The sequence below is a fragment of the Dermacentor variabilis genome, chromosome 5 (assembly GCF_050947875.1).
Source record: "Dermacentor variabilis isolate Ectoservices chromosome 5, ASM5094787v1, whole genome shotgun sequence".
NCBI classification, from domain to species: Eukaryota; Metazoa; Arthropoda; class Arachnida; order Ixodida; family Ixodidae; genus Dermacentor; species Dermacentor variabilis.
The window spans coordinates 124,444,492-124,459,999 of record NC_134572.1 but is presented as its reverse complement, the minus strand read 5'-3'; the positions used below and the strand labels follow the sequence as shown (position 1 = coordinate 124,459,999).

Below are 15,508 nucleotides of genomic sequence, written 5' to 3'. Positions count from 1 at the left end.
CTCAGACCTTCCGCGTTCGAATTGGCAAGAGTAAGAGTCGAAGCTGATTTTCCCCACTCGGTGACGGGAAACAGAGAGAAAAAAAAGCGAAGCATCAGAACGAAAAGAAAAAGGGGGAGGGGATGAAGGTGAACCAGCGCGTCTTATCAAACTGCGAGCGTCTGCGGCGGTGCAAGAATTCTCATCGATAAGCACGGCACTACACACTAGTTCCGATATCGTTTTCTTTCTTCGATTTTGGCAGCTCCCTGAGCTATACGACCCTGCCTCTTCTTTTTTTTTTATTCCAAGCAAGTATACCCAAGCAAAGGTGTCTTGAGAAAGCTCCGCGATCCTGCGCCCGTTAGTCGCGGAATTTTTTCCCGCACAGACTCCACGCGTGCTTCCGTAATTAATGACGACTGGTGGACGTCTTAGGGGAAAATGTTCCCGCTCTTCAGCCATCATCATTCACCGCCGAATACGAGCGCACTTCTTCGCGAAGCTCATCGCTCGTCGAAACTCTCGCAGCGCATCGACGGTTCCGCATGGACTGGAAACCACCTTTCCGGGCGGCGGAAGAGCGTGGGCGCTAATCTCGCGAGCAACTTTCGAGCGGCCCGAAATACGCCAGAAACCTCCCTTTAAGAGCCTACACCAGGCCCTTAAACGCGAGGCATTTTGTACGGATCCGGCACACGGCGCGAAACGGGAAGTTGTGAAGCTTCGATGGAGAGAAATACTGGAACTCGACGAGACGTTAAGGCACGCTGAGAAGCAGTAAGCATTTTTCGTTTTTTTTTTATGTGCAAGGCCTTTCCGCTCATAAAGCGTCGTCTCTCTGTTCACTCTCTCACACCTAAGCGCGGGCACACTCACTCACTCACTCACTCACTCACTCACTCACTCACTCACTCACTCACTCACTCACTCACTCACTCACTCACTCACTCACTCACTCACTCACTCAATCACTCACTCACTCACTCACTCACTCACCAACTCACTCACTCACGTCCACTGCCCAACTGGATTGCTTACGTTCTGTGCTTCACGCCTAAGAGGCTGCAATATTTTACCGGCGGGAAGTGGGCACTTGTGCAAAGCTTAAACGCTTCGCGCATATCGGGAAGTAAATCGGTCTCGCCAGGAAACGTGAGGGAACGTTCGGCGAACTTTCACCAGCTGTTAAACACTATATATCGCTGCTGAAATAGCGGAGGCTTATACAAGCGCCGGTCAAGAGTGCCGTTTCCCGCGGTGTACACTCGGATGGTCGGCGTGACGCTGGTACTTTCTAGCGAGCGCTGCAAGAAAGCGGGAGAAAGGGGGGAGGCGGCGGACAACGGGGGTAGGTTACGCGGCAGCTCTCGCCGCCGGGGATGAGGAAGCGGCGGGATCGCGAGGCGAGCGATGACAGACGCCGCGACACCGAGGAGAAGCGGGCAGACTGCAGCAGTCAGCCAGCCGACGGGTCGCAGTGGCGGCTGCGAGCCTAGAAACTCGCAGCCTGTCTTCACCGCACGGGGGAGGGAGAGGCCCACCGGCGCGCACCGATGCTACACGGCCCACGCCGTGGCGGCGGCTTCACTACAGCCGAGACGGATTGAACGAACAGCTCGACGCGGTCGTCGCGGATCAGAGCGCTTTAGTTTCCCAGCCACGTTCTGACGCTCTGTCGCTCCGCAAGAGAGCCCGGAACGGCGGCGAAACGCCACGCTTAGCGCTGGTGGCGCTCAAAATGAGTCGCTTTGGAATGACGCACATTAAAGAGGACGCTCGAGAGCAGCACTAAATTAATCTATATTTGCAGAGTTCTCCTTCGACACTTTCTTTTCGTCCATACGGAGATTATAACTGGAGACAATGCAGGCAGGACTTTTTATTTGTTCGTTCGTTTGTGTTTGTATGCTCCCACCCGCACCTAAGCGCCGTACGTCACTGCGACGTAAAGCATTTGGAAGCATTTTCGCGCTTGGGCCGTTTCGGAGCAGGAATAGTTCTCGAATGATGCTAGGTTCAGACTTCGGTTTCATCAGTATATATATTTATGCAGACGCTGTCGAAAACACGAATTGAGTAAGCTGGCGCGGGAACTTCCCGAGTGGATTCGATTTGGTGCCTTTGGTGCTCTTGGTGCTGATTGTCCACAAATGTGTACTATATGCGCACAGCTGAAGGATACAAAGGTGGATGCAGGTAGGGCAAGCCGTTATGGCAGAGAGATTAAGTAAACGAGGACGGCTAGGCAATGAGAGCCAAAACACAAGATCGAGTTTGCTATCCTACACACTACCCACAGCGGAAGAGGCGTTGCTTAAATGAGCAAGGAGCAAGTCGTCGCAGCTTGCGGGGAGGCTACGGTAGATCCTTCTCAAAGAACCTCTTTCCAAACGAAATTTTTATCAGTCGTGGAACACGGCGTAGCTAAACGCCAGTGACGCATACCGGCAGTTTAAATGTCAATACATAAAGGAACGCACACGGCAAACATCCGGAATGAGCATTCCAGGGATGCCTTGAACACGAAAAGAAAGAAAGAAAGAAAGAGAACGAAATGTTCTTGTATGCTGAAGCCACAAAGTCTGTTCTCGCTGTAACTGGTGCGTTAAAAGAGAATGCCTATTTTTGTTTTCCCAAAAGCTATCCAAACTGCACAAAGTTCGACGGCTCTTCACTCAGTGATGCTACCCAATGCCTATGTATATACACATGAAGAAGAAGAAGCATTCAAAAAAAGAAGAAAGAAAGAAATCAGACAGCAAGTAGGCTGAAACATTCCTTGCTTGCCTGATCAGATCGAACCGACATATCCCTGCAGGAAATGCCAGCAAGAAACAGCGCTTCCGTCGCAGAAGATGATGCCGATGCTACAGGAACGGCAGCACACCGTTTCGTAGTTCCCCCTCGGGCTTTTCGGCTTGGGCCTCACGGATGCGTGCTCTAAGAGCGCTTGCTTTAATAAAACGCAACTTCCGGTAGAGTAAGCAACGCTGTCTTTTTCAATTTCCTTTTTTTTTTCATAGCTCCCATCTGTTCTTTCGATTCGAAAAACCAAAGAGCGCACATCTCAGCTCGAAAGAGCGCTGCTTCATTCAAAAAGGAAAAGAAACGTGTCCCACGAGTTCGAACGTTGCCGCGAACCGCGCGCCGTTGAATCAACGATGGGCAGGAGGATGAATTCTCGAAACAAAATGAAATTCCGGCGGGGCACCACCCCAATCTCCATCTTCCCCATCACATCAACGCTGAAGCGCGACCGCGCGCTTGATGGGCGCATGAATTCCTCGCGCTCCACTTCCCGCCCTGCGCGCGTCTCTCAACTGCGGCTGCGTACAACCTCAACGCACGCGGGGTTGAGTTCGGGGAATCTTCTTGCTCGTGGGCGAAGCATCCCACTCCAACCCCTCACCCGCACAAGAGGCAGAAAGCTACACGGCCGGCGGCGGTCCTCCTCTAAGCATGCACACCCAAAAGCTGGAGGTAAGGAGTTTGAATATATATATATATATATATATATATATATATATATATATATATATATATATATATATATATATATATATATATATATATATATATATATATATAAGCCACGGGTTTCGGCAAGCGCGTAGTCCACGGCGTGGGCCGCAGTCGCAAGCGTCTTCTTTACTTGGTACTTGCGTTTGACGCGTACCTTCAGAGAGATACTGGTTATGCCCCGCTCTTCGCTCCTGAAAACTTGGCCGAAGATCGGAATTGTTTGCTTAGTCATGCGTTAAAACAGTTGGCGATCAAAACAGTCTTGCAGGCGTGGAAATGGTTACGAATAACTGCCACAGCTATCGTAATAAAAGAAGAAAAAAAACGCCTCAGGGAAAACAGGAACAACTAGCACGTGCATCGTTTAGCGGGGGGGGGGGGGGGCAAATTTTTTCAAGTTTAATCGGTGATCCTAGCTCTCACAGCATTTTAGCCCACTTCGCCGATCGGAGATACGAGCTAAAGTGGTGAACATGGCGCACGGCGCATAACGAACAACAAGCCATTACGATTTGTGTGGCAGCGCTGAAGCGGAAAGAAAAAAAAAACTTGGAGGACGCTTAAGCTTGCCTTCAAGAGTGGAATGCGACAGCGTTATCGCGCCCCGTTCGCACCGCCGACTCATTTGCTCGGCATGCTCTTGAGTGACACAAAGACGAAACGTGCGCCTGAGCAAGTGGAACGAACCAAAGAAATCGGTGTCTCGGAGGGAGAAACGATCTACGCGAGCCAAACGTCGTGATCGGCATGGACAGCCGGGCCGCGACGCGCCATAAAGGTGGACGCGATCATGGGGCTGACGCCTCGATGGGATAGTACTCTATCTCGCTTGGGAGCACCACGCAGACGCATGACTCCGCGCCAGCCGCACGGCACACATCGCGGGGGACGCTTTCCTACCAGACGCGCTACGGCGCAGCTATCACGTCAGAGGCGTCCCGCATCGGACGCTGCACCTAGGAATCGCGCTGTGAGCGGAAAGAGGAGCCGCGTCGCCTAAACACGAGGGTTCGAGTGACGCACGTTGGAAGTTGGAAGGGGAGACAGCGAGAAAACTTACTAAACGCAAGGGTATTGGAGAATATTGGGTATTTCGTCTCGCACCGGTCCCCGCACGGCCGCAATGCGCTCAAACGAGACGAAGGGGAGAAGCGGGCGAGTGGCGCGCCTCCTGTCGGGGCAACGGCGTACATTGCGAGGAGGGGGTCGTCTGTGTTTGCCGCAAGATGGCTCTGCGTGTGCGCCAAGCGCAGAAGAAATGTAGCGGAAACGTACTTCGCTATGCGTTTAACTGCGACTTCTGTAATTTACATGCTCATAACTACCGATATACACCACAGTACAACTTTATACGGCACGTTTCTAAGGCAACACCGCATTCACTAGAGGCGCTTTTGTCCCGCTCTGAACCGCCGAACTCATGGCTAGGTGGTAGTGTCTCCGTCTTACACTCTGGTGACCCTGGTTCGATTCCCACCTAGCCCATCTTGCAAGTTGTTTTTATTTATGAATTGCCTTCCGCCATTTTTCGCTCACCGTCAACGCCGCCGACGCCGACGACACCGGCTTTTCTGAGACACGAGCTCCTTAACGCTTTCGCGTTAAAACTGGCAGTTTAGCATGAGCACTGACAGCGATAGCAAACTTTGGCGCAGCGCGGAATAACTAATCGGACGGCGTTCTAACTATACAGCGGGTGCGCCAAAATATCTGGGTCCCTCAACAGCTCTCGTGTGCCGTGTAAGGCCGTAATCACATCGCACAGGCGTCAACGCGCTATCTGTGAAAGTAAATGGCTTTCAGATTGCGAGCACTAATACTGTTTCGCGCCTTTTATTAGTCCGAGAGGACTTAAGGTGACAAAAAAATAACATGGATGCGCTGTAAATAAAATATTCCATGACTTCTGTTTGCGCGCTGCAATTTTTTTTCATAGTCTGAGGAATCGTTTAGTCCCGAGAACATAAAACGTGGTCTGAGAAACTTTTCCAGCTGAATAGTAGAGCATCTACTTTGGATGCACAACGTAGACAAACATATAGCATACGTATACATAAATATATACGGCGACGGCGAAAACTCCCCTAGAGTGTCCATGTAATTGCTATTGCGATAAAAACGCGAGAAACAAGGGTTTCTGGTGCAACTACTGATTACCGGCAAATGCGTTCAACAGCTGAAACCACGTGCGATAACGTAAATAAGACAGCAGAAACGCCCATCTTAGAGTGGAAACATTGCTGTTTTCACCGAACAGATGAATTAAAGTAGTGCTTCGAAGGCACGGTCACGCGAACACTATAGTTGCGTTGGCAAGAAGAAACATAGTTTGGACTTCTTAAGTAGCATTACCGTTAAGTGTGAGGGTGGCTGTGTACATGTGGCAAGCGCTCTGGAATGAAACTCCGCCACAACACTCCCAGACTACTGCAACGGCCGCCGCTTTTGTACCGGCGTCCCGCTGAAATCGACGTCCGCTGGAGCAGCGAAACTCGGAAGCTTGGCGTCGCCTGGTGCTTCTCGTACTGAGCTGCGCGCGGGTAACAACGTTACTGTGCGCGTCCTTCAGGCAAAGCCACGTCGCTTCAGGCAACACCCTCCCCCCCCCCCCCCCCGCCACCCCATTAAGAAGGCTCGAGCGAGGACCGCGCGTTTCGCTTAATCACGCGACTGTTTGCTCGCTCGCCGACGAATGAGTACCATCCCGGTGCACCCGCGTACACAGGAACGCCTGCATTAGCAGCAGGCCAGGTCGCACGAACAGCGTCGCCGGTCATATACGTGCTCGCAGGGCGCGCGCGTAGGGACTGCGTCGAAACGAACGGCACGACGGGAGAGGTGGTAGCGCTTCAAGTGCCCTAGTAATGGACGGGGGCTTCGCCCGTGCGCCCCCCCCCCCCTCGTTCTCCCCAGCTTCACGCGGCAAAAGAGAGACAGAGAGAGACGACACGCGCGCATCCCAAGCGGCCTGCCTGCGCTCTTCGCAGAACATCAACGACGACGCGGAGCGCGAGCGAGACGCGAAGAAACACGGCGACCTGTTGTACGCGGCGGGGCCCGCGAGAATTATTACTCTCCGACTTAGGCGCGCGCCACCGCGAGTCGCGGAGAAACCTTTTCCCTTCCTTCCTTTCCCTCGCGAGCAAGCTCGTTCCGGATTTATGCGCCAGGCTGATTCCCCGGCGCGGAAAAAGCCTGCGGCCCCGAAAAAAAGTACGCGCGGCTTGGGAACAAGCCCCACTGAACTAAATCTAATTTTGAGCTCGCGCAGCAGCCGCGAGCTCGGCGTGCTCGCGTGCGCTCCTCCTCCTCCTCCTTCGCGACACACACACTCGAGCATTTGCGCGCGAGAGGCACAACGGGCAGAGAGAGAGGAGGAGGAGGAGAGACGCACGCAGGAGTTCGCAGCCCGCGCGCGTGCCGTCGCCGGGATCCCCGGAGGTCGTTTGAAATGCGACACTGCGCGCACGAGTTGAGTAGTTAACGCTGAGGCGGCGGCAGCAGCAGCAGCAAGCGCAGGAGCCGCCGGCAAACTGCGGCTCGCGCCGGCGAAGCGTCGCGCAAACAGGCGGAACGCGCGCGCATGAAAAACGCAACGCGAGTGCGCGCCGAATTAAAGCTCGCGAGGCGACGGCAAAGAGAAAACGGTCCCTCCCCATTCTAAACAGTACGCGTTTCAAAGAATACCGGCGCGCGCTCCCACTCCTCGCGTATTACAACAGCGCCCGCCTGAGCTCGCGCACGTTGGCGCACGCTGGCACCGCTGCATTGAGGAGGGGGAAAGAAAGAAAGCAAGCAAACAAAAATCGCCGGGCCATGTTCTCGAAACGCACCGTCAATTATGCACGCACTGCTCTTAGTGTATTTACAGTTCTTCACTAAAGCGCGCAACTGTCGTTTTCTTTCTTGCTTTTTATTGTTTCTTTATTTTTTTCCCTGTTTACTTACTTTCCCGCAACGCGCGCGTGTTTGGACGAATGTCGCGTCCGAACGACAACGAAAGCGAAACCTGATGCGATGCGCGTCTCCCGCCCTCAATCTTGTGAAGAGTCCACAAAGAGACAATGCAATGATAAAAAAAAGAAGGAAAAGTGAATAAACATGGGGCACGTAAAAACAACATACCGCATACATACATACATACATACGTCCGCCCGCTTTTCTGTAGCCAGAAATGGAAAATGCAACGCCCTGGATTATAACGCGCCGCTCGATGAAAAAGGGAAAAAAAATGCAATACTCTTGACTGGTCACACGCGAGATGTTCATGGCAACAGAGAGAGACAGCAATTTTGCCTCACTCGGGACAATCAAAATTATAAATTCGGAGGTCGCAAGAGGCCTCCAATCATGAAAAAACTTCCGGCGCTCGCAGTAGATAGCTTGCGGCCCCTGCAGTACAGAAAACAACGGCTTTCGCGATTCGGAGGTCTTATTCGAGATTGGTGGATGGGATTTCGAAACTACCGATTGCAGTTTCCGTTTCGTGCTCTATTCTAAGGCGCATGCCATCCTTTAGCTAATTCTCAAGAAAATATAAAAGAACGAACCGGCCATCCCGGCCCTGCGAAAGTGCACGTCCTGCGCAGCTGTTGAAAACCGCCACAAACACTGCTGAGGGGGGTATGCGATGCTTTATAGCTTCAGGCCCATTGTAGCAATGTTAACTTAGAGTAATGGGAGTAATGGTAATTTTCACGGCACGCCGCCGCCCATAGCGGTGCTGTAACAACATTGAAATCAGTTGTTAGGCTGGTAAATTTATATAAGAATGGATAGGGACGTCACTCCCAGCAATCGCAAGCTGCCGTCGCCGCGGTAGCTTGCGCAACTGTAATCTTTAGCAGGAAACGTATTCGGGGAAGAGCGCTACGTGATTCGCATTGTTATGAGGAGCTCGCTATCATTAATTATGTGGTTCGGATGCTTGTTTTGTGCTTGCTCTTTACTGAAACGTATGCCGTTCTGTATGTTGTACGCGTCATTCCAAAGGATGTATGCACTGTTCGTTTCACTTTGTTAAGTGCTTAAAGCCCCTGCTCCGGGGGGGGGGGGGGGGGTGCGGAGGGGCTGCTCCTGGCCCCGCATGCCGCCGGGATCGGCCCACATTTTTAATAACGGACGCGGACACGAGAGATGCCGACAACCGAGAGGCTAAATGGTTGGCTGAGTAAAAAGTGAACCTAACAATCCGTTACATACGGTATAGTTCGCAACCAACCGAGGCAACACCCGAAGGAGAGGATTAACGGGTAACGTCTAACGAAGAGGATGGTTAATGATGCCATCTAAGGGCAGCGTGCAATTCTGCAACCGAATAACAATTTAGATTAAGCCGCGGAACTCCCTAAACCCGCACGCACCTGCGGGAAACACACACTTCTCGAGCGTTGTTCGCCGGCTATCATTACTAACGTCTATTACGCGAAGGGGAAGAAAATGAAAGAAAATGAGGAAGAGGCTGAACAAGAAGAAAGGGCGCTGCCGCAACGCAGTTTCGCTCAACCGCGATCCGCATCCACTTTGTGGGAGGAATCGCCTCTCTTCCCCGCTTGCCGCCGACGGACGAGAGGACGCGGTCAAAAAGAACGGTCTCGCCCATGCATAATGCACGCCGCCGCGCTCGTTCGGAGCGCCAAAAAGCGGAGACTTCTCCAAACCGCGCGCGCTTCCAGCTCGCGAAGGTCCTTTCTCCGCGAAGCAAGCAAGCAAGCAGGCAAAGTTCGCCTCGCACGCAACAACGTGAACCACTAGGTGGGTGGTGCGCAGCCGTGGCGGCGTCCATCGCTTAGGTTCCGCGCCGCTCAGATGGCGCCGCGGGCCCGTACGCCCCGACTCCTTCTCCTTCCGTACAGTTCCTCGGAGAGCGTACTATATATACATGTGGCGCCGGCGCAATTCCGGAGAGCACCTCGCTCTTGAATGCTGCATGCACAACTTTCGGAGGGAAGGACGAAAAAAAATAATAAGCAAGCAAGCGCGGGATAAGTCGTATACGGAAAGCGGGAGAGACGCGGCGCGTCGGATCTCGGGGGTCTCGTTGGAATCGGGCCATCTGCCGCCGCTGCTGCGGCTGGGCGAAGTGATTCTCCCCACGTCTGGCGTAGGCGCCGCTACGCTCCTATCTTAATCAGGACGCTTGGGGCCCCGCCCCGGCTGTGGGCTACGCACAGGTACTCACCTGTAGATGACTCGCCCGATGGAAGAACAATACCGAGGGAACCGCCATCCGCAAACGACGCAGCGCGAGAAATACACAACGCGTGTGCACACTCAAAACGACGCGGCACACTGAGAGCCTCGACTCGTTGGCTTAAGTGAGCGGCTATAGTATGTTCTCCTGTAGAAGATGAAGTCGACGATTCAACTACCGACGCAACAGCGGCCGCGCTGCGAAGGAGGAGGGTGAAAACACAAAATCGCCGTGTGCTTACGTCGCTAATTATGCGCCGCTATGGCCGCAATTGCACGCAGATGTACGTGTGTTTTATTTAAATATATATAAGCTCAGTGTTGAATGAAACAAGTTTTAATCATTAGAAACAAACACACTGTAGTATGCGGCGGCTAATGCGTTGTATTAGATCTTTTTTTATTTTTGTTGTTCTTTGCTGGTTTTTTTATTTCCAATCCGTCGCGACGAGCCTCACGCGCATGCTCGCACGAGCGAACGCTGTTGGCGCGCAGCGAAGCATGGACTGAACGCGCGGAATGATAACTTTTCTTGACCGGACTTGCGTAGCTTCCACAGCGTTGAGTGCTAAGTATGGAAGCGAGCATAGCTGTTGTTGTTTCCCATCGAGCGTATGGCTTTGTTTCGGGCCACACTTTTGTTGGTCTTCTGCCTCTTCTCGGTGATGCCGCTACCACTTTGCTAGGACTGCATTACTTCACGTGTGAAGTAACAACACTTCCCACAGTACATACTGAGCATTCTGATAGAGGCCTGCGGTTTTCAGAGTAGTTCCCAACCAGCTGCATTTTGTGCGAGTCTATATTCCGCCCCACCTCTCTGGCACGCATACGCACTCTCCACTCGTGCGATATTAAGCACTCTGACTATCCTATATAGACGGATAGACCAACGTACTGCGTTAGCTGGCGTATTTTGCGAGCCGGAAGTTGAAATCGGGCTACGCGCTATGTCTTCCACTGTAGGTGAACGTCGATGCGAGACAACTCGTCTGTGCGCGCCAACGCAAACTGACAAGCAAAGCACACCAATGAGATGAGAGTGCTGCGATTCTATTACAAATATTTTACTTCTCCCGGATCGTCTCAGACCCGAGTGGTGCTCCGCCAATACCTTAACACGCGGATCGGCCGGTCGTGAGCGGATGGAAGACAAAGAAGGGACTAGATTTGCACGAAAGGCATCGTTACGTTACACAGGCTCAAGTTTTACTGTCAACCAGAAAAGTTAAAATGCCTCTTTCTACATCGAGCCCTCGAACCGATGCCTCATCGCCGCAGCTTTGAGAGGAAGTGGAGTAGCAAGTCTTGTAAGACTTCTTTACGAATAAGAAGCAGGTATCAAAAGCAGTGCCCATATATATATATATATATATATATATATATATATATATATATATATATATATATATACACACGACGCGTATCGGGTCCTGATCATTTTCCGAAGCTTCGCGTGATGGAGCGGCTACGGCCGCCCCTTGTTGCGTTGTGCTGCGCTTTCTCCAGCGCAAATAGATTGAGTTGCGTCTCGGTGGTCTTTTTGACTGATCGGCACGACAGTGTCAAGAATCAAGTTGCCCTTCAACGTGGCGGCATCTGTTGCGCCTGGTTTACGACGTGACCTCCGCGCTGCGCAATTTGGAAGTGACGCCACTGCCAGCGTCGATCAAAATAAAAGCCAAATTTACGTGACAACGGCAAGGTTCTGGCGCATAGGCAAGCACAGTCCGCATTCACCCCTTCCAAGCTCGTCGACTTTCCCACACTCCGATGGGTCTCGCGCATTCTAGCAAATATACACCACTTCGTTCAGCCAATAGCACTGTTCATTCACACAAAAACATATTTCTCATCGCTAGTAATACTAACTAACTGTCGAGTGTCTCGAAAGGTGAGAGTAAGCCAACTAACTAGCAAAGGAAGCGTAGAAAAGGAGGCACGCGCAACGCCTTTCAAAATTAAGTTAAAAAAAGAAGACATAAAAATACGGCAATCAACAAACCACAAGGAATACGCCTCCTCTCAACGCCAGCAGCTGCTTTGTTGAGGAAAAAAATTATTATTAATCAATGAATTAAAAAGAGCACGAATCCAGTTACGGCTGCGAAATACGCGTGCATAAAACCAAACCTATGCGAAGGAGCGCGTAAGAGCGGCTATGGCACTAAGTGAACGTGGGATGCCGTGGGCAGTAGTACTACAGCTTCGTTTCCATCAACTCGACGAGAGCGGGTCGACTCAGAAGTCGAGTTGACCCAGCGGCTATTACACGCACCTGGACGAGCAAGTAGGGCGAGCCTATTCTCCGCTTGAGAGCAGAGACAGGGTGATCGAACTTGTCTCGGCGCTCGTCTGAGCTCGTGCCGTTCACACAGGTACGAACCCGACCGGCCCCTTTACGGAGAGATAAGCCGACTCAAGCCCGATCTCGTCGGCTTTACGCAAACGCAACAACGTATACGGTGGGCGGTATAGCGGGAATGAAAACACGCAGATGCGCACTCACTCGGAGAACACTGCCCTGGAAGGGTCGAGTGGGCTTGCTCGCGAAGCCCACAGCGTCCTGGGGGAACGGCGGCGCTGCGAGTCTGGCTCTTGGGGGCTCGCACCTGCGACGCAAGAGGGGAGGCAAACAACGGGTCAGTCGACGTTGCCACACGCGCGCCCGCGCTATAGCTGTCAAGACAGCGCGTCACAACTGACAAGAGAAGAGGCACGAAATGTCGAAAGCACACGCGTTATTGCCACGCTCCATACAAACGTCAAGCGCGATCAGCGCCGCGCAAGTGGACATTAGCGCGAAAATACCGCGCGCGCTCTGGAACGTGCCAACGGTGACAGGCACCGATCCCGCAGTGCTCATGAAATATTCGGTATTCACTGCCTTTCTGAGCTACAACTTTCTCCCGAAGGCTGTCTTCTTTATTATTTTTTTAAAGGAGGCATTTTAATGTGAAAAATAAACACCATGCAAATTTGTCAAGGGGACATGTGACGCAGCGCGCGCAGAAGCAAAGCCGCATTAAAGCAACATAGGATCTATAGGCGACACTACATACGGAAGCGGTCGCACGCGAAATCAACACTTCTGTGCCCGCCGCAGGAGCTCTGTGGCTATGGCAGTGCTCGAGGTCACGGGTTCGATCCCCACCGGGACAGCCGCATTTCGACGGGAACGAAATATAAAAACGCTCGTGCAGCTAGATTTAGGTGAACATTAAAGAACACTATAGGGCGCGAAAATTAATCCGGACTGCGCCGCTATAGATACGGCGCGCCTCGCAATCCGATTGTGGTTTTGGCATGTACAGCCCCGTAATTTAATCAATGTTTAAGACTTCTGCCGCGATGCGATGTGGCATGTGAGGCAATGACAACGCTCAAGCCTCTCAGACATCATCAAGAATGGCGCACAACAATGCATCAAGCAAACACGTCTTCCTGCTTGTTCTGTGTACCACGCGTACAAACAGCAGTGGCGCACGCGAGGTAACGTCGAACATCAACTCACCATTCTCGCATTGGACAAAATGTTGAAACAAATTAAACATCCAACGTCAGCATGACCGCTAACTATCGTGAATCAAAGCAAACCGCGCAGAAAAAGCTTCGCTTACATCGATTCCCACAGTGCGTGTGATCCGTATAATTTTCTTTTTGTCTTTTCCTTCCTTTTTTTTTCTCACAAGGATGAATGACAAATTGCCGATCACGAGGAAACAACCAACAAGCAAAAGCTACTGCCGCGTTCAGCGCATGATGTGAGGAGAGAGAGCAAGACAGGACGGGGCAATACGGCATAGGCAAGACGAAGCAGACCACATTCAGATCGCGACGTCGGCACCGGCGCTGGCGATTACTGTGCGCCGCACGAGAGGGAGGGGAGGCCACCGTAGGATGTTACCGTCGCTGGCACGAGGGCGAAAATATTGAGAAACTCGTGAAGCCCGCCTTAATAGACCTCGCCGGCTCGTAATCGTTTCCACGGACGGCAGCGGGCATTAAGAATGCCCGCACAGAGTGTGGCCATGGGGTGAGTGCGGAGAGGGGGGCCGCGGAAGTGCGGGCATCGGCGGGCTTGCGGTGGCATCAAGCCGATTCCGCGGTTCCTCGCCGCTGAAACAACCCCTTGCCGCCGTAATTCTCGGCGGGTCTGTCGCTCGCTAACGCCTCCCCCTTCCCCGCCAACCGAAGCGTCTCGCGTCCCTTTCTCTCAAAGCCGCACCCCGCCTCCTTGCCCTGCAGGCCAGCCCGCTTTTCGGGTGCGCAATCACGGCTTCAGGAATTCCCGATTGCCCGGCTTCCAAGGCACGCGAACGCGCGCCTGCTGTCCTAAGCAGGCGCCGGCTGCGGGAGGGGAAGGGGTGGGGGGGGGGGGGCGTGTTGTCCCCATCAACCCGCCTTCCACAGGAGCTGGGAAAGTAATCTGTGGCGACTAATGAGTTATTAGTTGAGCGAAACGCATTTCTTCTTTGCTTGTTTGTTTGTTTATCATTGTCAAGGCAGCGCGGACTCAACGTGCTGAGACATGGCCCGCGTTCGGTCTCTCGAAGGCAATAATGGGAAGAGACGGAGAGATTAATTCGTTGCAGCGTCGACTGCGAGCTAATTTAATAAACACCCGGAACGACCCCAATATCGCGTTTCAATTAAAGTCTACGTCGCACCGCGCTCGCCACGTTACGTAATGACTTCGGACGTACAGAGCCGCGCGCAACGTATAAGTGCTATTCACTTTCAAGGCCTCAAGCAGACCAGCTAAACCACCTCAACTAAGCGACACGCGCTCCATACCGTGTTCCTTGCTCGATACAGTTCGCGGACACCATCTTGTGAAAGGCGACTGACCGAGCATCGCACAATGACACGGTTACAGTTTACTGCTACTTATGTTTTTGCAGGTGTGCAGCTATATACTTCTACAGCCACTAAGTATTTTTTTTTTTTAGTAGGGGTCAAAATTCCCTTCGAAGCCGGGGATGAGGCTGTCCTTTAGTTGTGCTAGACGAGGACACCACACAGTATGTGCATTTGTACCCCGCTTCATTATTTATTTATTTCATTCTCGACACTTGGAGCAGCATGACAGATCACTCCCCCTCTTTACATGGTTTCTATACACCTCCAAGGAGGGAGACTAATGACCATCGCCGCGCAGTCAATACTGTGTAGAGCGTGAAACTGGCCTGTACATACGGAGAGAACCATTTGACGACGTGAACGCATATAGAGTATACGCAGGTTTTACCTTGTTCCTTCTGCATTAATTTGGCGGACGCCTAACAGCAAATCAACGACAGCGCGGGGCACGCTCGACTCGTTCCCACCTAAAGACGCAAGAACCACTCGGCTAATCCGAATAAAAACAAAAACATTTTTTTTCTTCAAGCGCTCAGATGCGTGCGTGCTTAAATATATGTGCCCTCCTCCTCCTCCTTTTGACGTCGTCTTTTTCCCCGTTTCGCTATTTACCGAGCGGACCCAGAAAGCTGCAAGCACAAAACGCGCCGCTACGATTTTACATATATAATACCTCCGCGCGGCGCTTCCAAAAGACGGTGACTGCACGACATGGTAATCAAAATGCGCGGGAGCTGAAAATCAGGCGCGCGCGCGCGCGAGGAAAGTGGCGGCACCACGTCTGAGCACGAGAATAAGAATAAGACGACGACGGCGATGCCATACAGAAGGGGGGTCGAAGGAAGGCGAAAGTTCGCGACGGCTGCCGTATCGCTCTTTCCCAAAGCAAACACAAGGGCCGGCGGGGCGGTCGTGATTAAAAGCAGGCGGCGAAAAGAGCTGATACAAT

General features: G+C 52.4%; 1 protein-coding gene across 1 annotated transcript in view; it reads right to left on the bottom strand.

Annotated features, from left to right (window-relative positions):
* LOC142583133 (poly(rC)-binding protein 3-like) overlaps positions 1-15,508 on the bottom strand; it is a 248,227-nt gene that overhangs the window by 158,784 nt on the left and 73,935 nt on the right. Inside the window, exon 2 of the mRNA XM_075693469.1 lies at positions 12,206-12,308. The gene's annotated coding sequence lies outside the window, so the exon portion shown is untranslated. The remainder of the gene's footprint in view (positions 1-12,205; positions 12,309-15,508) is intronic.